Raw genomic sequence first — 24360 nt, 5'->3', positions numbered from 1 at the left:
CCCAGCACACGTGCGTGCAGGTAGCATGTACCTTTCTGCATCACCACTTCGAAGTGAGTGTCGGTTTGAAATAGACTAGAGTTGTATCAAGATTACATTTCACATCTATGAATTTGACTCTGTGAGTTCAGCAAAAATAAACAGATATTAAACACTGGTCGGCCACACCCATTTGTGAACATATTAGACCTTGGAGGGCACCGAGGTGTCTGGTTCTGAGTGCTTGGTGCCTTCAGTTGTGTAAGACCACTTGCGCCTCTCACAGTGTAAGCGTCCCGTCAGCTGATCCCGATCCTCGGGCTTGAAGAGAAGCAGCCTCTGCACTTACAGGAGCATTTCGTGGTGTTCAAACAAAAAAACAGCCAACATTTCCAACAACGTGGGCCTTTCTGAGGTTGTTCAAGGCGATCCCCCTGTTTCTCTTCTGCACTGATTTCAGCAGCTGACAGCAGGGAAGATGCAGCTCCACCACAAACAGATGGCACACGGAGGGTATTTTCAGCACAGTGTGAGGCTCCTGGTCAGTTTCCTTCTCACATCTACTTCTGTGATGTTTCTGAGACCCTTTTCTGAACTTCCACCTGCACCGAGCCCGTCTCCCGCCGAGGAATCCCAAGGTGAAGACGTTAGTGTGTGAAAAACTCAAAACAAAATCCACAGGGCTGATGAGTCTTCGTGTGGTCAGGGCAGCTCTGTTACACGTGTGGCTCGCGTGGAAACCCCTGCCTCAGCCTCTGCCTTTAAAGAATTTTGAAGGGGCAGCCGCGTTCTCCTCGAGCATTAGACCTCACCTGACCACCGTTTTTTGGTTTCTGCCTTTAAAAGAACTGTTTTATGAAAATATGCCCTGCACTGAATTGAGCTTGGCCGTGAATTTCAAATAGAGCTAATTGCCTTCGAAATTTATTTAGTTATGCACTAAATGTTAAAAATAGATCATTCAGAATTAGAGAGTGAATTTGGGCATTTCTGACCACACATGATAATGCATTTCTTTGGGGCTGAATGGTCTGAGTTGTCTTTTTATGGAATAAAAATGTACATGATGGTATGAGACGCTCCAATTTTCTCTGTTTTGGTTATTATTCGGGTCACCTGAAACCGAAAGTCCCTTTGCCTCATGTCACACTTGTGTCCCCAGGCCTTGCCAGTTCCGTTGCACAAGGTCACGCTGAGGGGGGGCGGCGGTGAGGGTGGGCGGTGCTGTGCTGGGTCCTCAGGTGAGCTGGGCCTCCCCCTCCCCAGCCCTCCGGGCGTTTCCAGCTGTGCCCTGGCCCGGCCTGTGCCTGCACAGCACCACGGGGCGGGGACACTGGTCCACGGGCAGGACGGCCTCCCTCCACTTCCCCCACTGGCGGCCTTGCCGTCACCTGGGAGGCCGTGGTTTACAGGGGAAATGCGGGACAGACATAAACCGTGCATCACCAGTTAGAGCCAAAAGCTGTACAGAGCTTCTGATACACGTGTCTGTGACGCCTCACAGAGGCCCTGCTCTCCTGGAAGCCGGCAGCCCTGGGCGTCTAGGCCACTGGCGGGCATCGAGTAGCCCCTAAAGTGGAGGGAACCCCGTTTCTTCCAAGTTCTGAGCAGGTCCATTCCCACCCCCCATCTTGCCCCAGCTCAAGGCCGGTTACATGCACCTGCGTCCCTGCCTGCGTCCTGCAGCCTCGGCAGCAGGAGCCCCTAAGGGAGGAGAAGGGACACTCCACCGCAAGGTCGTGGGGAAAAACCACGTCGGGGTGAACTGGGCCGAAAAGCGTTCCCCCAATTCATGTCCATTTGGAACCCGTGGACGTGACCTCATTTGGAAACAGGGTCTTTGCGGATGTGATGCAGTTAAGATGAGGTCATGCTGAGCAGGGCGGGCCCTAAATCCAATATGACTGGTGTCCTTAGAAAAAGGGGAAATTGGACACAGACATGCTCGGGCAGAAGGCCACACGGAGGTGGGCAGAGATTAGAGTGACGCGTCTACAAGCTGAGGGACGCGAGGGTCGCCAGCAACCACGGGGGCCAGGAATAGATCCCCCCGCAGAGCCTTGAGGAGGAACCGCGTCTGCCGACACCTGGACTTCAGACTTCTAGCCTACAGAACTGGGCGAGAATAAATCCGTGTTGTTTAAGCCACTTGCTTTGAGGAAACTTGTCATGGCAGCCCTAGGGAACGAATGTAGCGAGCTAGTTAGAACCATGAATATGTCGTTAATAGCTCTACACTATAGAATGAGAAAACAGAGGTAAAACACCAAGTTAGAGGGGTTATCAGTGGCATTTAATGCATCTTAGCTCGGTACAGATGGGAATGTTGCAGGTATTTCCCATGTGTCGCTCCTCGTTGGGTGAGACTGTCAGGGTCTCCCTCCCCACCCATCTCAGTGAGACGCCTGGGCCTTTACTCTCCTTTGTGTCAGATGATGCACAGTAAGAGGCATTTTCTCCTGGGTCACGTGATACGGGAACCCTCCCCCCCACCAGCCAGCACGTGAGCTCTGCACGTGGGCGGCAGAGCAGGACGCCATAAGGTCTGGGTGACCCCCGTCTCGTGTCCTCGATGGAGCTCACGTTCCCTGGGTGGGGTCTTGGGCACAGCCTTGGTGCATGCTGGTTTCCCTCTTTCGTCCCAGACCTCATTTTCTGTCTGCCCCAAACAGTGCTAATTAGGAGGGGACGTGCGTTGGAAGCCCCCAGTCTCTGAACACAAAGGCAGGCAACGTGTCCAGCAGGTGCCGTGTGTGTCGTGTTCACAGCGGCGCGATTTCTAACAGGCCCCGAAGCGGAAACAACCCAGATGTCCTCCCAGAATAAGAAGGGATGCACACATCGTGATGTGTTCACGAACTGGGCAACCGTCCAGCAGTGAGGATGAACCTAGGCAACCGCACAGGTGGGTCTCGCAAACACAGGGCAAAGCAGAAACAAAGGCACATAGAGTTCCTGCCGTGCGGGTCTATCTGCATGAAGTTCAAAAACAGGAAAAACGGAACGACAGCACTAAAAGGAAGCGTAACAGCTACCATCAGAGGCGTGACAGGAGCAGGGAGTCCCAAGGGTGCCGGTGACGTCTGCCTCTGGATCTGGGGGCTGTGGTTATAGGTGTGGCCCCTTGGTGAAAATCCACCGGGCAGCTCACCCGTGAGGGGTCGTATTCAACGATATTCGTATGGGACTCGCGAGCCAGCCCCCTCTCCCTGTCCTCCAGTCGGGGCCCGCGGTCATCAGAGGGTGGGCCACCAGGAACGGTGAGACCGACCACCAGAGCCCCGACCGAGCTTCCTGGGGGGGCCGCTCAGGTGTGCAGACCCTGACGGCTGCCCGGAGACAGGGCTGCTCCGGTCGGTCCTTTCTGTACCACAAACAGCTCCGGACAACCTCCTACGCAGGGCGGCTCCATTCTTGTGTGACCACAGCTTCCCTTCAGAAGTCAGGGTCTCTGCCGGAAACACGTGGCGGCTTCAAGTTACACTATTTTAAGGAGGACTTAACGAGGAGACTGTTTACAAAGTTGAAATCAGGGTACGTGGAAAGGACACGCAGTATCCGGTGCAGGGCTGTCACCCTGCCCTCAGTGTCAAGGGCCAGGCGGCTAGAGGTTGGAGCGTCCTGCGGGGACCGCCACCTCAAGGAGGGCTGTGCCCTCGGTTCCGGGGGCAGCCGGTCCGCAACGACGCTCAGGAGATGCTGCAGGAGAAAACGCTCGCTCTCCACTGAGGTCGGTACCGGTCAGTCCCCCAGCGCGGAGCAGCGTGGCGAAGGCCGCAGGCAGGGTCTGGGGGCCACACAGAGGAGCCTGGGCGGGCAGGGGCCGGGGCTGCCCATCGCCCGAGAGCCGGCTCTGGAAGCCAGCGGCCCGGCGGGAGAACAAAGTGGGCTTGCCGTTGCCTAATTCATTAGCTGTAAACGCCGTCTTGGAAATGCTTTGATGACTGACATGGCCAGGAACGGAGGCTTACAGTAAGTTAGGAGATGGAATGAGTTCCTCTGTAGATCATCCTGGAGGAAAAACACAGCGATGAGGGGGTGTTTTGTTTCGTTTTCCCGAAACTTCTCGTCTTGAAGTCTGTCCTGCACAAATGTGACACGGCCTGAGACCCGCGAGGTGGAAGCCGAGTGATCTGGGGCTGTGGGCGGACATGGGGCGGGACACAGCACGCAGGCGAGGAGCCTGGGGTCCAGTACCCATCTCCTGCCTGAACCCTGCTCTCCGCCTTCTGTCGGTCACAGCACGGTCCACCCCGAAGCTCCAGCATCACAGCCACGTTGGAGGACTTGTCGCCTATGGGCTTTTCCCTCATCTCACGTGGAAGAGGCGGGAAGAGCGCGTGGAGGGTCACGGCTTATGTCTGTGTGAACCGTGCATGACCCTGCTGGAGTGTGATGGACACTTAGAGACGTGCCCACGGGAGCGAATACCTCAGAGGATTTCCTCACCGTGGCCACCGCCCGCCGGGGCGTCAGGGTCGCGGACCCTTGGCGGACGAGTCAGGCTGCGTGACGGGTGAGGTGCGGGAGGGCACCTACACGAGGGCGAGCCGGCTGGAAATCAGACCAGCCTTCTTGTTTCTGGTCTCCTTGGAAAGTGATGGATTTTCCGGAGGAGAAGAATTACCAGAGAAAAATGCTTGCTTGGAGTTCTGGAAAGGAAAGAAAAACAAGATAGTTAAGTGGGACGGGATGAATTGAAGATGATACAGGAAGTGCTGGGCTGTATGTTACAGAAACGGTGGCGTATCAGTCATTTGTGTCCAAGGTCCTTTTACTTATCTGGAGGATGTGAGAACCATCCAAGAAAGTCACGAGTGAACGTCGTTAATTCCAAGCCCTGACTTGCTTGAGAGCAGAAATGTTAACATTTGGGATGATTTTAGTGTAAAAAGAAGACGTGTTTATAGAAGCTTAATCAAAAGCTTCAGGCTGACACTGGGCTTAATAAAAATGTCCAGCTCTATTTGTGCTACTTTGTTTATCCCTGGAATTCCGTAGAATGAGTCAGAAGGAAAGTGCTTTCATGTACGTCACCACTCCATCAAATTCACTGTCACCGTGGGCTGCGGACTTGATGGGACCAGCCAGACTTCACAAGTGCTGGATTCTCTGGGTCCATTAGTAACTTTGAGGGGTGTTGTAACCGCAGTGGAGCTATGGGGTTGAGGCCTGTAATAACCAGCCCTCGCGTCTTGGGGCCTGCCCCACTTTCGGGTTGTGTTTGCCATATAGGATTACATAATTGGCCAGCAACTGCATAATGGGTCGTAGGTAATAATGGCATGGTCTGACTTCCTAGGGGGCCCTCGCTTTCTGAAAACCAGATTCATCCAAAACCTTAAAAACCAAATAAATATTCTTTCAAGTGATTACTGCATTCCAGTTGTCATCTGGCTTGTAATGACCGGTTTTCAGTGCTGGGTGATGGCCTGAGCCGAGAATAAATCTTGCCCCAATCCTCCGTGTCAGCACAGGCATTAGAGGCCATAAAGCACGCTCGGCCTGCCTGTCAGCTGCTCCCATGGCCCGAGTACCAGCTCTGTAAACCCGCCCGGCTGGCCCGAGCCGTCGCCCAACAGACATTTTATGGCTGCTTTTCCCTAAACCAGATGAAAATGATTATAAACTACAAGGGCTCTTTTGATATGACCTATTCCTAACCAGGCTGTTTTCGGGCGGAGCGGGGAGGCAGGGGAACGTTGCCCCCGCGTGCGGGGGGTGTGAGGAGCGAGTGCCGCCCCCTCGACACCCACATGTGACACATCAGAAGAGGGTCCCCCTCCTGGGTCCCCGGGACGCGCGTGCCTGCCCCCCACGGCTCTGTGCGCCGTCCATCCGCCTCTGGGAAAGAATGTTCGACATCCGAGCTATTTCGAGCAGCATCCTTGATGTCTGGTTTCCCGGGCCGTGTCACACCACGGTGATCGCGGGCTGTTAGCATTCATACCTCGGCTATTTGTCTTGGCAGTGCCCCCTGCTTTGCTCACTGGACGGAGTCAGGCCAAGGCGCCCCCCGCACACGCACACGCGGGAAGGGGCGCCGTCCATCATCGTCTGCCAGCCAGCGGGACGCCCGCTGGGGCCGGTGCGGCCAGGGGGCCAGTGCCCTCCATCCGTCTCCTTCTCCCTCCTGAGCCGGGAGGAAAATGTTGAGGCAGAGATTTTACTCACAACCTTCTGGACAAACTTCGAAGGAAATCTGTGAGCAGGTCTGGTGGGGTTGAGTCAGCGGTGACGATGGGGTGGGTCGGGGGCGGCCAGGCCGAGGGCTGAGCTGGCCCCCTCCTCCGAGGAAGTGCTTCCCCCCCTGTTCACAGCAGGACAGTGCACGTGGTGGGAGCATGTCTCCACGGGCCCCGCTCCGGGGTCAGGAGCCCCAGTTTCCATCATTTGAGACCTTGGGGCTCCTCAGACTCGACAAATCCGCCTGATGCCCAACGGGAGAAGCATGAGCAGGGGAAGCCCAGCCTTAACGCAGAAGCCTCCCTGAGTCGGAGGTAAATTGAACAGCAGATTGTCGAGTTTGAGAGACAGGACAGAGAGCAGAGAGGATGGGCACGCGCTGGGTGACGTTCAGCTGGTTCAGTGTCAGACAGGATCCCTGCTGCTGGCCTCGGCGAGGGGAGCAGGGGTCGTGAGCCTGCGTCACCCGAGGTCGACCGTCAAGTCCTATTTCTGTGTCTGACGCTAGACTTAAGGAGACGTTTGCCAAGGGTCCCAGCTTGGTTTCCTCATCAGCTGTTCCTGGAGGTTCCCATACTGGACCACATGTTCATTTAAAAATCCTCCAGGGTAAGGGAGTCTTTGGGCAATTTTAAAATAATCTGAGATGACATTCCACGGACACTGCCTGCGGAGACCACCCTCACCTCTGCTGTGTCCGGAGCTCAGCTCGACCTTGGTCCGGGTGGGAGTCGGGACCGACCGAGAGTGACCATGGGGACAGGGCTGGCGTAGGAGGCGGGAGCAGGCCAGCTGAGAGCCTGTCGCTGAGGACGCGGTAGGAAGGCCTGCTCAGGCCCGGTGGACGGCGATGGTTAGAGATTTCACCCAAGAAGTTATCTCCGTGGGAGGAAATACCTCCAGGCATCTTCCCGAGTGAGCACTGAGTGAGCTTGTCTTAAAAAGGAAAAATTAATTTTGTAAAAAGAAGGTCACAGAGAAGTGACCCGCGTGTGGTCCCGGCTGGCCGCGTTTGGGGGCTTCCCTCTACCTGGGGCACCTCTCCTCGTTTTCCCGCCTTCACATCACTTTGCAGCTGTTTCTCACGGGCGCAGAGTTGGTTATATCGCTTTGCTCTCCCACGAAGGTCGTGGGGCCTCAGGAACGTCCTTCAGCCTCTGACCTTTAGTCAATTCGTCTTGTGACTGGGAGGAATATTAAGCACCTCCTGGAGTTCCCATGATCAGTAAGCAGATAAAGGCACCACCGCCGCCTGTCCCGTCCGTCCCTCTGCGTCACTAACGCCACCGGCTCCGCAGGCTGCGTGCTGTGGGCCCCGGGAGCCCAGGCGTGGAGTCCTGGGAAGCAGGCCCTGAGGCTGGTGCGGGCCGGGGGCTTACGGGGCAGTCTGCCCACAGCGCCCCCTTTGTGGGGCGGGAGGGAGGGGAAGGGAAGACAGGCTGTTGCCGAATCAGAGGCGGCGGCCTGCCCCTCGGGGCCACGAGGCCAGGGACTCTTCCAGCTGGTCCCGAGCAGCGGGGAGGCAGCGTGGCCAGCTCCGTCACTGCTTCAGTGTCGCTGCCCTGCTGCATCCCCGCCTCGGAGGTGCGTGCAGCTGGTCCGGCATCCCTGCCCCTCTGCGTCCGTGGAGGCTCGTATAGACTGACTCCGTGTTCTCTCCGTAGCCAGAGAGATGCCACCCGACGGCAGCAGAGGCCTCGGCAGAGGATGGAGGTGGCCCTCTGTGCGACGGGGGGTGAGGGGACCCAGGGCCCCCAGAGGGTCTTCAACACAGAGAGCCGAAGTCTGGGGAGGGAACGCAGTGCACGTCTGTTCGGAGGGCTTTAGAGGAAAGTCTGCAACCCTTCTGCTGTGGCCCCCATGGAGGAGGGGAGACAGATCTGCACCCGTGAGCTGCTGGGCCGAGAACCGGGCCAGGTGGGCTGGTGTTCTGGAAAGTGCCTCTTTGTGTGACATGAAAGTGCATACCTTTTTTAAAAAAATTGAAGTATAGTTGATTTACGATGTGTTAGTTTCAGGCGTACAGCACAGTGATTCAGTTTTATATGCATGTATACACACACACACACACACACACACACATACATATACACCTCTCTACTGAAAGAGCACATCCTTAAAAGCTGCACCTTTGGGGCTCAAGTACTTGGGCGTTTTGGTGGCAAGCAGTACTGGAAGGGGCCTGTCCTCCCTGGAAGACCCCAGGAACTGGCAGCCCCACCCCTGCCCCGCCCCCGCCCAGGTCGTGCCGGCCCAGGGGCAACATCGCCCTGTCCCAGGTGATCGGCCGGTTCCTCTCTATCTGCGTTGTCTCCACCTTGGACCCTCAATCCTTGGGTTCATGGACGATTCTGGGAAGGGGGCCCTTAGGAGAGCAATGTTGGAATTTCATGTTTTGATTTATTACGTGAGAAAATCAGAATTTGACTAGATCTGTGCCTCAGTTTGTGGATCACATCAATTTAAGTAGGTTTGAAATACTGAAATGACTGTCACGTTCTTTTCTGGTTTCTGAAACACCACTATCAGAGCAATGGCTTCATAAGCATCAATTCGCAGCTCCTAAACTCAGGTCTGGAACAAAATCTTTACTTACCTGTGGGAAAAACAATTATGGTGTAAATATTCATAAAGTTAAATTTATTAAATTTCAGGTCTTCTGTTTTATTCTGATAATACATCATTATTATATTTTCATACTTTTTTGGTATAGAACTTTTCTTCCTCTTATGAAATATTAGTGATTTTAGACGATGGGATTTTAAAAATTGATTTTAACTTGGCAAAATACAGATTTGGCAGTATCAATTTCTCAAAATGTTTCTAAATTTTATTATCTATGAAATCTAAGGAGTCCATTGATTTGATGACCTTTATATCTTCAAATGTAATTGCAGTTACAATTTATAAAGCACTGTATAGTTTACATAACATTTCTGTATCTAGAATCATTAAAGCACCAAGTTAAAAGACTGGAACTTAATGGCAACCATACAATAATTTTATTCTTTTTCATGACAGTCCCTGGAAACCAGCTGTGCTGGCTTCTCTTTTCTCTGGATAAAATCTGGGATAAATCCTGTGATTTTTCTAATCACACTACATTAGGGAAAAAAACCCCCTCTGGTCACTTCTAGTCCTCAAACAGTTTAAATTTCATAATTAAAAGATCTACTTCAATGCAAAAATAACAACTGTAAACTTCTGGGTTTGGGGAAAGAAAATGCACAGCACAAGAAAACTCTGTCCAAATACCTCTCTCCCCTATTTCCTTCAGGGGAACCATTTCCTACTCTTGGATGGTGTTGGGCTGAGAGCTGCAAAGCCAGCCTCTAACTAGTAGAAATTAGTTAGAAAATGTAGTAGAAATACACATCTGAATATAACTATTCTTGTTATGTTCAAGGGGATAAAAGACAACCTAAGAATTTGGGCAGAAAAAGGACTATGCCAACAAAAAAGAAAAGCAAATTCCAAAGCTGAAAAATTCAGTGACCATAATTCAGAACTTATGGGTGAATTTAACAGCACATTAGTCACAAATGAGGAGACATTCAGGAAGCTGGAAGTTAGGTCCAAAGAAGGTGCTCAGAATAAAGCACAGTAGACAAAGGATGGAAAAATACAAAAGAGCTGACAAGGGACAGAAGATACAGTATTAAAGTTTAACATCAGCAGGAGAGAGAGAGAGAGAGAACATACAAGCGAAATTTTGGAAGGCATATGATTAAGAACTTTCCAAATAAATCATAAATGTAAAAAATCTGAAACATACCTTAAACTTCACAAAATTTAGGAAAATAATATTATTTATAAACTTCCCAACACGTCTCTGAAACACTTTTTTCCTACCTGTTTTGGCTGCACCCTCTCTGATCACCTCTTCCTAAATAGCAGTTTTGCAATACACTGTACCATTTTCTATAGAGAGAAGAGAAAGATAATTCACACTTCCTTCTAGCGTAGTTGATTAAACTTTAATTTTTATTATTGGGGGTTTACAAAATTTTACTTTTCAACTCATATTTGGTCATAATACCTAAAGTTTAGGATTGTTGTTAAAATTTGGGAAAGCTTTTTATGAAGTGTAGATTTCAGATTCTCTTTCACAGTGACTAATCATCAATACTCTTTGAATTGATCATGTGCATTGACAAGTTTCATCAAAGGCTAGTTAGGACAACTTGTGAGTTTTATGCTATCTTCACTGATGCAATTATTTGTCACAGATCAAGAAGACATTGAAACTTTTCCTGATGTGTTCAGACGATTCTGGCATCTTCATTGATTAGATTTTCCTATAATTCAACCCTACTCATGATTTCTACTCAGAATTTATCTCTTCCTATTGATGAATTACTGTTTTTGAAGTGATCTGAACATTCTTTTGGCTAAAATTTAGCACTCTATATCAGAATGTTTCTTAGGGATTCCATTGCACATCTTTTCACTTTTGTTTGTATTCTATTGAATTTAATATGAATTTTTCTCTTAATTCTTTAATAAATTTAAGCTTGCCAAAGGAAGATATACAGCCAAACACATTCATATACATCCAGATCAAGGCTCTGTAATTTCTCATTTGTTTTATTAAAATGTTTCATCTTTCTAAATGCAGTAAAACATGTGTTTCCTTTTTGTCCACTCCCATCCAAAAAGAAAGAAGAATGAATTTTTGTCTTGACAAGTATTGAAGACCCTATGCATACAATTTTCATAGTGATGATTGGAGGAATTTCCTGCAGACCAGCTTCTGAATCTATGGATATAGAGATTTGTTTCTCCTCCGATACCCACAGCTGGTGCCGTAGGACTTACTCTTATCTCTGGCCCTGCATCTTCAAGTCTTGGTGCTGGACCGGTAGACACAGTGTGCAGTAGAGATGCTCCCAGAAGCCATCCTCCGTCAGGATGATTAGCAGTAACTTGGTACAGGAGAGTGCCTGGAAGTCACAGAAATCTATCCCATTATCTCCCCAACCCCACTAACCCTCCACTGGAGCCCAGGGGCCCTGCAGCCTCTCCAACTCACCCTCTAGAGGGAAAGTGTGGTTGACAGGAAATACAAATGGAAGAAGACTTTAGCTCATTGTTGTCAAAGTACCTTAGTTTCGCAAATTTGATTGTGTATAAGCACACGAGCACATTGTGAGGGCCTCTCGTGCTCATGTGGACAGTCTCCTAAGGTATCCACTCAGGCCCCCAGAAGGAGCTCATACAATGAAGGGCCCTGAAGCTCCAGCTTTGTTAGTTTTACAGTAAATCTGCCTTCAACATCTATTCATTCATTCATGATTTTGTTGTTGTTGCTTAAAAAAAATTATACTCTGTGCCAGACATCAAGAAGTGTCAAGAGATGGGGCTTCCCTGGTGGCGCAGTGGTTAAGAATCCGCCTGCCAATGCAGGGGACATGGGTTCGAGCCCTGGTCCAGGAAGATCCCACATGCTGCAGAGCAATTAAGCCCGTGCGCCACAACTACTGAGCCTGCGCTCTAGAGCCCGCGAGCCACAACTACTGAAGCCCACATGCCTAGAGCCCGTGCTCCACAACAAGAGAAGCCACCGCAATGAGAAGCCCACGCACCGCAATGAAGAGTGGCCCCCACTCGCCGCAACTAGAGAAAGCCCGCGCGCAGCAACGAAGACCCAACGCAGCCAAAAATTAAAAAAAAAAAAAATCTCTTAAAAAAAAAAAAGAAGTGCCAAGAGGAATGTAGCACCGTGAGTGATGCAGTTCTCTGTCACCTGCAGCCTCCCCACCACCCTTCCCCACTCTACAAGGGCAAACTCTAACTCAGATGTCCTGGTGCGTTGCTCCAGGATGTACACGTCCTTGGGGCAACAAAGGAAGAGTTCAAAATATCTGTGTTGAGAGAGTAATGACTGTAATGATGGTAACAAGTCAGGTTAATTCTAATTCTTTGCTTTCAGTACAGTTAAAGGAAAACTTTATCAGCTGGTGGATCATTAAAAATAATTTTGATGAGCGAGCATTATGTGATTTTGGGGATATAACTCAGAAGTTCAAAGAATTGAGTGACATTGCCTCGACAAATCCTTTACTTACTATTTACTTATTTATGTGAACAGGGCGTCTTTATATTTACATGTATAAAACAAAAATTAGTAAAAATAATTATTGCTGACTTGCGTCTTATTCTAACAATAAGTAGCCCATAAATCCAATTAAAAATTACACACACACACACACACACACACACGAAAATTTGGGGGAGGTTTGAAATGGGCAGCGATTACTGGGTGTCCTTTGTAGCATACCGTTCTGGGTCATCTCTGAGTTTCATTGTTTTTGAGCTGTTTTAGAACCTGTAAATTGAAGAAGTTACATCGTAATGCAAATGATTCTTGACCATAGAAATGTAAATATATTGTGTCTGGTGGAGATTCAATTAATTATTGCCCTGTGGATACTGACCAATTTTGATCTATCTATCAGTTCATTTCAACATTTCTAATTACCTCTGTGTGTGTGTGTGTGTGTGTGTGTGTGTGTGTGTGACTGCATTTTGAACGTGTAGTAATAAACATCTTACTGGTTTCCTCATTGGTTAATAATGTAAGTAAAATCTCTGATGTGCTTATTTTATTTTTTTTAATATTTAAAAAAATTTATTTTATTTATTCATTTTTTTTTGGCTGCCTTGTGTCTTCATTGCTGCGTGCGGACTTTCTCTACTTGCGGTGAGCAGGGGCTACTCTTCGTTGCGGTGCACGGGCTTCTCACTGCGGTGGCTTCTCTTGTTGTGGAGCACGGGCTGTAGGCACGTGGGCTGCAATAGTTGTGGCTCGTGGGCTCAGTAGTTGTGTCTCGCAGGCTCAGTAGTTGTGGTGCATGGGCTTAGTTGCTCCGCGGCATGTGGGATCTTCCCGGACCAGGGCTCGAACCCGTGTCCCCTGCATTGGCAGGCAGATTCTTAACCACTGCGCCACCAGGGAAGCCCTGATGTGCTCATTTTATATTTACCCACTAGTCATGAAGATTTTACCTTTTAAAAATTTTATTGTATAATTATATGAGAGAAAACCTTACCTGTGTGATTTCTACTTTTGGAATTTATTGAGATTTTATTTTTGCCTAATAAATGGCCAGTTCGGGGGTTATGATTTTTCTGTCATGACATGGCATTAACCTCTAAGATCCAGGGCAAGTAAGATTATGTGCTCCTGCAAATTTTTTCTTACAATCAGGATAAAACAACTTCCATCTCAAGGGCTGTGTGGGTGAAGAGGTGTCCCTACAGGGCGCCTGAGCGGACAGGTGTGGGAGTGGGGCTTGTGGAGATGCCCCAACCTTGTCACCTGGCAAACAGGTCCTCCTGCTCAGAACCATCTGGTCGTCACCCTCCGTCACTGTTTTGGGCAAACGGCAAACACAGGTCCACTCACTGTGTCTCCGAGTCTCTGTCCAATGCCCCCCTCGAGCATGACATGTAAAGTAACGGCTCTTTCTGATTTCCAATCAGCCATGAGTTTTTCTGAGCAGAAATAGTCCAAATCCTCTCTGGTTTTCTCTTGTTATACCCCCGATATCTTTCTAGTCAAACACCCCCCAACAGCCATCCCTGCCCCCCTTGCTGCTAACCCTGACCACTCAGAAAAAAGACAACAAACTCATAATTTACTGAAATTGGACTCAGATGAGTGCTTGGTTTTGTCTGGAGCCAAATGATTGTATCCACAAAGTAACCAGAAAGTTCCTCACTGTGTGTCAACTCCACTGCTAGGCAGAAGAAGCAAAGCTCAACCAGGCTGAGGCCCAGTACCTCGGACGCTCCCAGGAGGTGACACGCACCAGAGTCAGGGTCCCCGCGGCACTGCGGAAATGAGAGGGACGTCCCCTCTGAGTGGACATGACCGGGCCGAGGTGAGAGGAAGACATTAGATCCTTTTCTGGGAGTGGGGGAGTTTGGAGAGGGCGGGAGGCGTCTTGGGCTTGGCAGGAGACACCTGTGCCTGGGGGCAGTGAGGGGAGAGAAGAGTGCGGGGCACTGGGGGGCCGCCAGGGCAGATGTCCCCGGGCCTGGGCCACAGCCCAGATGTCTGCCAGGACCTCGTGCCATCCCCCGGGATGGGAGGATGTGAAGCGTGCGTAGTGTCTGTGTGAGTGTGATGTGTGCCCCCGGTGGGGAAGAGGCCGCCGTCCCGTTACAGAGCGTGGGCTTCATCTCCAGGGCTGCAGTCTGTGGCTGTGTGTGAGCTCCGCTCAGCTCTGACTCTTTTCATCTGCTTCCCACCGAGCACTGGACACTCCCAGGCGTCAACTGGAATGGCCCTGTGGGCACCAAGTTCAGGTGCCGCGCGCTGATGACAGTCTGCTTGGCTCAGAGCTCCTTGGCTGTTTCTCCCTTCACTCCCCAATGCCAGCGGAAAGGCAGCCCCTGCCAGCCCAGCTCAGCGAGGACGCTAATCAACTCCAGCAGACGCGCCGTTTATGTCAGGTCTGCTAGCGGGAGCCAAGGCTTGTTAGCTTTGACTCCAAGCCAGTTCTCATACGCACGCAGGCACACACACGCACGATGCACACACGCACACGTGCACATGCACACATGCGCGCACACGTGTACACACACGTATATACGCATGCACACACGCACACATACACACATGCACACATGTACACAGATGTACACACATGCAATGCTCTCATACACATACACATGCACACAACGCACATGTATACACACATGTGCACACGGTAGCATCTTTACTTCCCTGCCACCCACCTTCTCATCAACCATCCAGAGACCTTTCACCCACTCCTAGCAAAGGTCAAGATCCTAGGATATGTTCTGTTTTCTGATAACAGAGGAGCAGATTCTAACATTCCCAACAAAGCTACAGTAGATGTGGTTTTAGGAACAAGAATCTGCTCCGCTGGATGCCTCAGCCCACCGAGTCTGGGCACATCTTGTGAAGAGGGTGTCTGCTCTCACTCTGGGCAGGGCCGGGCTGCTGAATGTCCAGGACCTGCCCTCCAGGAGTGCAGAGGAGGCCCTGTCTGGAGCAGCTGCTCCCCCCACGGCTGATTCCAAGCTACTGATGTCAGGGCACCGGCTGCAGGGTTGGGAAGAAAAGTACACGTTACGTGTCTCCCCGGCCAGCGGGAGCCAGCGCAGCACATCCCTGGTTCCGGGTCAGCGACGGCTCTGAGCGCCAGTCAGACAGGACAGTAGCGGACTTTATGGAGTGTGTGGGATCAGATTTGGGCGTGTGGAGGGGGAGGGCCTGAAAGTGATTTGCGCATTCAGATTTCCCCAAAATCACCTTTGGCAAAGTAAGAGGCCAGTCTGGTGGCATCAGATACACTCTGCTGAGGCGAAGCCGCCGTGTCTCCTCGCGAGGGTTCGTCGGTAAGGAGCGCACTGAGGGGTTGCAGACCCTGGGAAGGGGCTTGCCGGCTTCTGGTTTGTGCCCCAGGGGTCTCCACGCAAGAGCAAAGCGGTTCTGTGAGATTTTAGGCCTGGAAAAGACCTCACAGTTATCTAATCGAGTTGCTTCCTCTCCATTCTCCAGCCCTATCTGGGGCAGAAGTGCACAGGCGGTCTGTGGTTTAGGTGCACAATGTGACCAGTTTCGTCTACCCATGAAGCCATCACCCCCATCATCTCCTTTTTTTAAAAAAATTATTTATTTAATTTATTTATTTTTGGCTGTGTTGGGTCTTCGTTGCTGTGCGCGGGCTTTCTCTAGTTGTGGCGAGCAGGGGCTACTCTTTGTTGCGGTGTGCAGGCTTCTCATTGCAGTGGCTTCTCTTGTTGCAGAGCACGGGCTCTAGGCGCCCAGGCTTCAGTAGTTGTGGCTCGCGGGCTCTGGAGCGTAGGCTCAGTAGTTGTGGCGCACGGGCTTAGTTGCTCCACGGCATGTGGGATCTTCCAAGTCCATGGCTCGAACCCGTGTCCCCTGCATTGGCAGGCAGATTCTTAACCACTGCGCCACCAGGGAAGCCCCCCATCATCTCCTTTTAAAGGTAAATTATTCTTTACTGGAAGAAAATTCATAGATAATGTAACCCACCTACAAATGTGTTTTTAAAATCAGTACAAAGGTCAGTTGCTAATGTAGCTCTGCATCAGAGCGCCTAGTGAGGAGGTCTGACCATGAGGTTTATGTAGTGGATCGTCAGGAACGACGCTGTGTAAAGGCGAACAAACAGGAGCGTCAAACACAACGAACACCTTAGTGACCTGTGAGATGTTTTTCAAAAATAGTGCCAGAGTCTTGTTACAGTTGCAAACAACGAAGGGTCCCCAGATTTTCGTGATAGCTGCATACTTAGCCTGCGCAAAATACTTGGAGTTCGTAGGCAGACGGACTGAGGATGTGTCACAGCTGTGCAGCAGAACATTCGACAGCCTCTGGGAACGCGAGATCATGTCGGGAGCCCCACGCATCGCAGGGCGTCTAACATCCCAGCCCCACCCTGCAGACGCTCAGAGAGCTCCCCGCCAACTACTGTCACGGTCCCCAAGTGCGCGCTGCTCCTGGGAGAGCTCTGGTGTCATCTGATACACGTTTTGCAGAAGCAGTTCTTGTGCTCTGGGTGAAGTAGTGAAGTTGCTCTCAGTCCTAACGAACCTAAGGCCCAGCTCACACTGAGCAGCCTGATAGAACTTCACCGCAGAGCAGCAGGGACGTGGGGACCCTGGCTCTTCCTCCTGCCCGTCCTGACCCCCTACGGCCAGTGCAGGATGGCTGCACAGTCCGGGCCCCTGTCCAGACACGGGTACCACTGAGGAGAAGGGGACAACTCAGAGATGCCCCCTCTGTTGGCTTCCCTCGCTGGAAAAATGGGCCAGTCGTGACTGGGTAAGATGACTCAGGGTCTACCTGGGCAGGAGGGAAAGTCACTGCCAGAGGAGAAGATGCCTGAACAAATGCAGGAGTTAAAGGGGGGCCTGGGATGCGGGTTTGGCGACCAACGGTGTCCAGTCTGTTGAGAGGCCGGTTGAATGTGGACTGATTGCACGTGGGGTGGGGACAGAAAGGAGACGCAAGTGAGCACGTTGAGGCTGGACTCCTGAGATCTCCCAGGACGCACGGAGGAGGCCAGCGCACAGGGAAGAAGCCTTGGCTCTGAGGGCCCCGCATCTTCCCAGCCCTTCCTCGCAGACGATCAGGTGAGGACGCTGGTCTCACTGGTGCCTCGCAGGTCTCAGGGCTGCAGACCGTGCTCCCTGCATGGCTTCCTCAGGGCGGGGAGCAGTGTGGGGCGACTGAATCCCTGAGTGTTTAGGCCCCGGGCTTGCCCGTGATCATCACACGCTAAGTGCTTGATGGTGCTCCGTGAACCAGTGGGAAGGTGGCTGGCCTCACCGTCTACCGTCTGGGCTGCTTGTCGGGGCTCAGCCTGAGGTGCCAGCACACATCACCCCATGTCTCCTGCTTACTCATCCTCCGCCCTCTGGGTACCAGCGTCATTACCACTCCTGCTGGGAAACCTGGGGGAAATGGTAACGTGAAGAACTGCCTGCAGAATTCCTCTCAGGAGTGTCGCTGAAGGGGCGAGTTTGTTTCTGGAGATGAGGGCCTGGCCAGCAAGGACCCAGAGACACTTCACGGTCTTAGAAAAGATCGGGGACGTGAGGGTGGAAATAACAACAAGGACAAGAGCAAGAGGCTGGTTGAGGGACTGCGGGGACACGAGGGGGGATGGGCGCTGAGACGTCCGGGGCAGGTACAGGGGGGCCCAGCCTCTCGCCTGGGATAACCTGCTGGGCTGTGGGCGCCCTGGCCCCGTCCTCCTAAAGGCCCCCGCGTGTGGGAGTGCAGACTCGTGAGTCAGGGGAAGGGGTTGCTGCCAGGTGTGGTGACAGAGGGCGGTCCCCGGAGGTGAGCGGGGAGTGACATCTCAAGGTCAGCGGGACAGGAAGTTGGAACCTGAGGTGACCAAGGAAATGTTAGCCTCAGGGCACTTACAGGAATCCTGCGGAGGCCCGGCCTTCCCACAGGATGTGGGCCGGAGGCATAGCCAATTCTGTCCGACTCCTAGAGGACCCGGTGGGCCCAGCTGACCCCTAAATTACACAATCTCCGCCCTTCACTCTTCTGGCCAAAAAGTTGACACAAAGGACTAAGAAGCCCAGGGTCTCAATGTCCCTGTAGATGCAGCCACTGCAGACCGTGACGGCGCCTGGCAGCCCCATCACATCCCCCCGTGCATTCGTCCCACCTCGTACTGGTGATGCTGGAGGCTGCCGGGCCCCAGGAGCGTGAGGACGGTGGGCTCTGGCCTCCTCTGTGGAGGGACTTCTCGCATTAGACCAGCTACCTGCTTATCTGGACTTTCTGAGGCGCTTCCCCCCCGCTCTTTATTGTGAACAGTCTGCCATCCTGCTGCCCTCAGGAGTCTGGACACTCATTTAGAGGAAGGGGCGGTTGAGTTGGGACCCAGAGGGTGAGTTGGAGTTCGCCAGGCCAGGAAGGAACGGGCGTGGACGCCGGGTTGATGAGTCACAAGCGCCCGAGGGTCCCCTCAGCTCCGCTTGTCTCCATCTCTGCTGCGACCAATCAGAGCCCAGACGTCCCTGGAAGCGGAATAATCTGCAAAATGGTGCAGATACGGGTCTTCACACTTTTAGCTCTCAGAGAGACCCACATGCATGCGGACACACACGGACACACACACATTAGAACACAAAGCACTCTTTTCTCATCCTCCAGGGTGCAGGAAGCTCTGGGTGTGTGTGTGTGCGCGCGCGCGCGTGCGCGTGTGTGTGTGTGTGTGAGTGCGTGTGTGTGCGTGTGCGACACTTATCCCGTCTCCTAGTGGAACAAAGAACGAGGACAGGGTGGGCAGGAGGAGTTGGAGGTGCTCTGACAGTTACACGAGGGGGATCCTGGCGGGGTGGGGAGCAGCCGTCTGGATGGTGCCGTGGGTGCAGACGCGGTTAGGATGCATTCTCCAGACAGGCCGTCTCCGTCCAAAGTCGGGCTCTGCATGTTGGAGCTGTGTGAGCCCCTGGCCTCCCCGGGGCTCCTGGTTTCTGTTTCCGAGAGTGTCCACCTGATAACATCCATCAGAGGACGGTCTCGGGCTGGAAAGAGCGAGCGCAGGTGGAGCGCATCGGGACAGTGCTGGGCGCATGCCAGGCGCTCACTGGGGACCGGTCGCTAGTGGGTCTCAACGTCCCCTTTAGCTTCCCACTCAGAGGGGCGAGTGGCACTGACTTCTGTGTCTGGATCCAGGAGCAAAGCCTCTCCTTCCGCTGCTCCCCCATCACTGGATGCAATAGTAGCAGCCAGATGTCAGGTGGTTCTTGTGTAAGAGGATGAATACCAGTTGCCCAGGAAGACTCCAAACGTCCCTGAGAAGTTTGAGGCCAATAAAGTCTCCAGGGCACCTGTCAATGCCTGTATCTGGACAAACATCGAGTTAAGAGGGGGCAATTTGGGTTGTCTTCCTTGTCCTTCAGGGGATCCTCAGTTGTTTCATCTCACAAATAGGGATAATGTGCTCTGCTCTTATTATTTGTGCAGTTCAGATGGGAATGTCTAAACAGAATCCCCTGTAGAAGTGTGGCCCAGGCCATAGGTAAAAATGATACCTGCACTCATCTCCTGCCTGGTCCTATTCTGTTAGAAACAATGATTTCTTCGGGGATGTCTCAAGCCACATGCAGGAAAAGTGGTTGACATAATTTCCCTGTGACTGCGCAGCGTTTGGGAGATGAAGGTAGTTATAAATATAATATATGACCACTGTCGTCTGTGGTGATTGACAGTCTTAAGCTGCCACAATTCAAAAGCGAGACAGCCAGTGCTGGGCAGCTGTTAAGGGCCCTGGAGCTGAGGGAAGGTGAGAAGTGTAGCCTATCATGGGTGTCATTTTCTTTCCCAGTGGCCCCAAGACAACTTCTGTTGGGGTGATTGAGGGGGCCCTTCAAGAAGGCACCGCCCAGGTCTAGTTTCTCTATAAAACCTCCCTGGTGGAAAGTTAGCTGTATGGCTTTCAAACTAGCTACTTTGAATGACTCTGTCATTAGGAAAGAATTTAGTGGCCTTACATTTAATATAAGCTAATGGTTTCTGCAGGATTTTGAGCAGCAAAGAGTAAGTTTCAGCAGCCTCCTGAGAAGCGTGAATGACGCACAAGCACTAAAGCACCTGAGAGCGCTGTGTGCCCATCAACGGAGCAGAGCGTTTATGTTGAGCCGAGTTACTTACATATGTCGGGAAACACGCTGGCCCAGGCCTTCGTGTGAGCGGTCAGCCCCTTACTTCTCTCATCTGCGTGGCTGGGTCTTGTTCTTATTTCCAGTGTCCACTGTAGTTGTGTGGGTGTTTTCACACGCAAGAACAAGATAAGGTTCCACATATCCACAGACAGATTGACTTCATGGATGCAGATGTGGTGGAGAAAGCACCTTCCATCACGTCAGAACAGAGCCCAGTGAGATGTGGCAGAGATTTGTCAGTGGGGTCTGAGAGGCTGTTAATTAGAATTGTTTTCTGACACTAAAATGTTCTGAGTTCAACACTAAAGGTGTAGAGACGAACCATAATTTGACAGCTCTGAAAATGTATGTTTCTTCTTTCTTTTTCCTTCTTTCTTGCTTTCTTCCTTTCTTCTTCCTTCCTTCCTTTCTTCTTTCCTTCCTTCCTTCCTTCCTTCCTTTCTTTCTTTCTTTCTTCCTTCCTTTCTCCCTCCCTCCCTCTCTCTCTCTCTTTCTTTCTCTCTCTCTCTCTCTCTTTCTTTTTCTTTCTTTCTTTCCTTCCTTCCTTCCCTCCTTCCTTCTATGGTGAAATACATATAACAAAAAGTTACTGCTTTCACCATTTTTCTGTGTACGATGCAGGGACATTAAATGACTTTACACTGTTGTGCAACCATCACCACCATCCGCCTCCAGAACGTTTCATCTTTTCCCAGACTGAAACTCTGTCTCCTTGAAGTATCTTTCACTGTTACTGAAAGGCTGGTAGAAGGTTGAGATGTCATCATAGCGACCCATGGAAACCCATGGACAGTCCCCCCGGGGGGAAACATTTGGAGCTGTGTCTCATGGGAAGGTCAGCCCTCCCGGCAGCTGGGTGGGGCCCGGGTAGCAGAGGACAGGTACTCAGGCCACGCGCCCACGTCGGGAGGGCCTGCGCCGTCTTGTCCCCTGGGACTCGGCACTTCCTGCAGTAACGATGTGGAGGAGGACGACTCAGTGTCCCCAGTGTTGCCGACAACTTCCGTTCCTTTCCTCCAAGCTGACCCACTTCTCCATCCCCCTCGGGAGAGCAGGAATATACTAACAAGTTCTCATTTATGGCCCAAGGCTGGTGCTTAAAAAAATCATCTACAGATGCGGCTATTGCCAAAGTGCCCCCCAAAAATTATCTTTGAGCAAAGGGAAAAGTATTTGTCACTCCTAGTGTGGTGAGTTTTCTCCAAAGTAAACAGCAGTGCCCTTCCAAAAACAATCCATCTGCCTGCTGGGTCATAGGTATTCCCATTCGGCCAGAGCCACGAGGAGCCGGGATTTACCCAGCAGCACTGTCGAGAGGGCCCTTCATGGCTGAGGCGTCTTGTTCCGCTGTCTGGGAAAGGCCTGCAGGAGGGAGGATGGAGCCTCCCAGGGAGGAGAGAGGGAACAAGTGACGGGGCCGTGGCCGGGACGCGGCGGGGAGGGCTGTGCCAGCGGCCTTGGCTCCGTGGCCGAGCTGCCTGGGCCTGGTACCGGGGGCTCCGACGACAGCCCAGCTTCTGCGGGTCCCCTGGCTTCTCAAGGGAGGAGGGGGGCGTGCAGGGAGGGTGGATTATTTCTGGGGACTTAAAAACATTTAGGAATTATTTTCTGAAACATAACTCTAACGTTTCCTGTTTTTACAATCTAGAGTTGCCTCGGGAGCCTGCAGGGTCAGTGAACTCCCCCGGGGAGGCGCGAAGGCCACGTGCAGACATTGCGGCTCGCGGTCAGAATGCTGACACACGGCGTGCCCACGGCCACCAGCGTTGGGAAACAGCTGTCCCCACGGGGTGGACGCTGGCCTGGTGGGAAGAGAGTCTGGGAAGAAAGAAGCAGAGAGGAACGGGAGCCACATTCGTGGCAAGTCTGCTGCGTGCCGGCCACCTCGCCCTCTCGTTAAGGCCTGGAGAGGTCAGGCTCCGAGAGCTGAGGCAGCTCGTTCACAGACACGCGGCTTGAGTGTCCAGTCCCACCTCCTTGACTCCACAGATCACGGTCTTCAAACCTCGCGCTGTTGCCAAGACAGTTCAGGCCCTCTGACTGCGCCCATCTAGGAGAAAGAGTGTGTACTAGTCAGGGTTCTCCTGAGAATCGGAGCCAAGAGGATGGATATCTATCTATCTATCTATCTATCATCTATCCATCATATATCTATTACCTATCTGTCATCTATCTATCTATGTATCTATGTATCTATCTATCATATATCTATTACCTATCTATCATCTATCTATCTATTTATCTGTCATCTATTACCTATCTATCATCTCTATCTTTCATCTATCTATCTATCCATCTATCATCTATCTATATCTATGAGAGAGGGATTTACTATAAGGAATTGGCTCACACAGTTATGCAGGCTGACCAGCCAAGATCTGAGTTGACAGGGGGTGGATGGGAGACCCAGGGGAGCTGATGGTGGACCCAAGGTCCAAGTCAGAAGGTCTGAGAACGAGGAGAGCTGACGCAGTAAATTCTGGTTCAAGGCTGAAGACAGGAAAAGACCAATGCTCCAGGCAGAGAGAGTGGATTATCTCTTATTCAGACTTTTTGTTCTGTTTGGGCCTTCAGCTGATTGGATGAGGTCCACCCGCATGGGGAGAGCCATCTGCTGTGTCAGTCAACTGATTCAAATGTGAATCTCATCCCAAAACACCCTCACAGGCACACCCAGAAAAACGTTTGACCAAATATTTAGGTACTCCATGGCCCAGCCAAGTTAATGCATAAATCACAGAGTACTGATTGTAAAAGGATTTTAGATAGATCACTTCAAGAAGAAATAGACATTAGGGAAGTTACAGGAAAAGTTTTTTGGAAAGTTTTAGCAATAATATTTTACATTCATATAATAATAAAATGATAGATTTAATATGTAAATCTAAGAGTTTTACATAGATAAGTAGTTTTTTAAAACCATCTTTGAAGTCAGGTACTAATATTCCTATTTAACAGAGGGAGACACTGAGGTAGAGCCACCATGTCTTTTGCAGTTTTCTTTCTGTAACAACCACTGCTTTTGAGTAGATCAGGATGATGTATTTTAAATTCAAACGGATAAAAAAACGTAACCATCAGTAGGTAAATTATAGTTTTGTTTGTCTAAAAATCTTAAAAATTTTTTTAAATTAAAAAATATCTAAGTTATTACTTGGTGTACTCAGATTTTTAAATGCCAAACTCTTTCCAGAATAAAGTCTGTGTGGGTATCAGATGGTCTGAATAATTTTTTTGGTCTTAAATATATAACACATAGCACAGATTTAAGCTATTGACCACCAGGGACGGGGAGAATGGTTAAGAAAGTTGGAAGAATTAGGCAAGAGCCTAGAAAACTGTCATTTTATTGGAAAAAGAACATGACTCAGTTTCATGCTGTCCAATGGATGCTGTGTTTCTTTGTTCAGTGGGTGCCCAGTCCTCTAAGGGGTATAGGAGGAATTCTCTGGATGGAGTGCAGCTCAAGTTCTTGGGGGAACTTAGCGATAGGCTGTGGAAGGGATCACCATCCTGGAACTTTTGCTGAACAAGATCTCCAAATGTCCCAGCTGGGAACCAAGACAGTGATTCTAGTATGTGAAGCCCAGAGTCGAGTAGGTTTCCTAGAAGAGTCCCAGTGTCAGCTGAAGGGCCTGGAGGAGCTGTAATGAAGTGTCAAGGCTGGGGGGGCGGGGAGGAGGGCAGGGTGTGTTAGGAGTGATTGATAACAGTTAGAAGTGTCCAGATGTTTTTATTGCTTTAAATTTCGCTCCCAGGATTGTGTTTGCAAATAGATTAGTAATGCCAGTTATGCTCGTGCTTAACCTTTAACCTGTTGTGTAACTCATCATGTCTGCCTCTGGCCTGGACCTCCCTCTGAGACCCAGGTCTGTGCATCCCACTGCCCGCTTGACGTTTCCTCTGAGATATCCCAGAGCAGCTCAGTTCTGACGTGTCCAGAACCAAAGTCAGGTTTCTCCCTTGGAAGCCTGGTGCTTGCTCAGCTCCTCATCCCGA

The 24360-nt window shown here is 51.1% G+C and overlaps 1 long non-coding RNA gene across 3 annotated transcripts in view; it reads left to right on the top strand.

Annotated features, from left to right (window-relative positions):
• LOC309607788 overlaps nt 1-23576 on the top strand; it is a 53025-nt gene extending 29449 nt beyond the window's left edge. For 2 of the 3 annotated variants that reach the window (XR_014232550.1, XR_014232551.1), the window contains 2 exons: nt 13912-14051; nt 22010-23576. This is a non-coding gene — a long non-coding RNA (uncharacterized lncRNA). The remainder of the gene's footprint in view (nt 1-13911; nt 14052-22009) is intronic. The other variant, XR_014232549.1, reaches the window with a different exon arrangement.
• Nucleotides 23577-24360: the final 784 nt, after the last annotated feature.

The sequence above is a fragment of the Balaenoptera borealis genome (genome assembly GCF_965194805.1).
Source record: "Balaenoptera borealis genome assembly, chromosome: 12".
Classification (NCBI taxonomy): Eukaryota; Metazoa; Chordata; class Mammalia; order Artiodactyla; family Balaenopteridae; genus Balaenoptera; species Balaenoptera borealis.
This window is presented reverse-complemented; position numbering and strand designations above follow the sequence as displayed.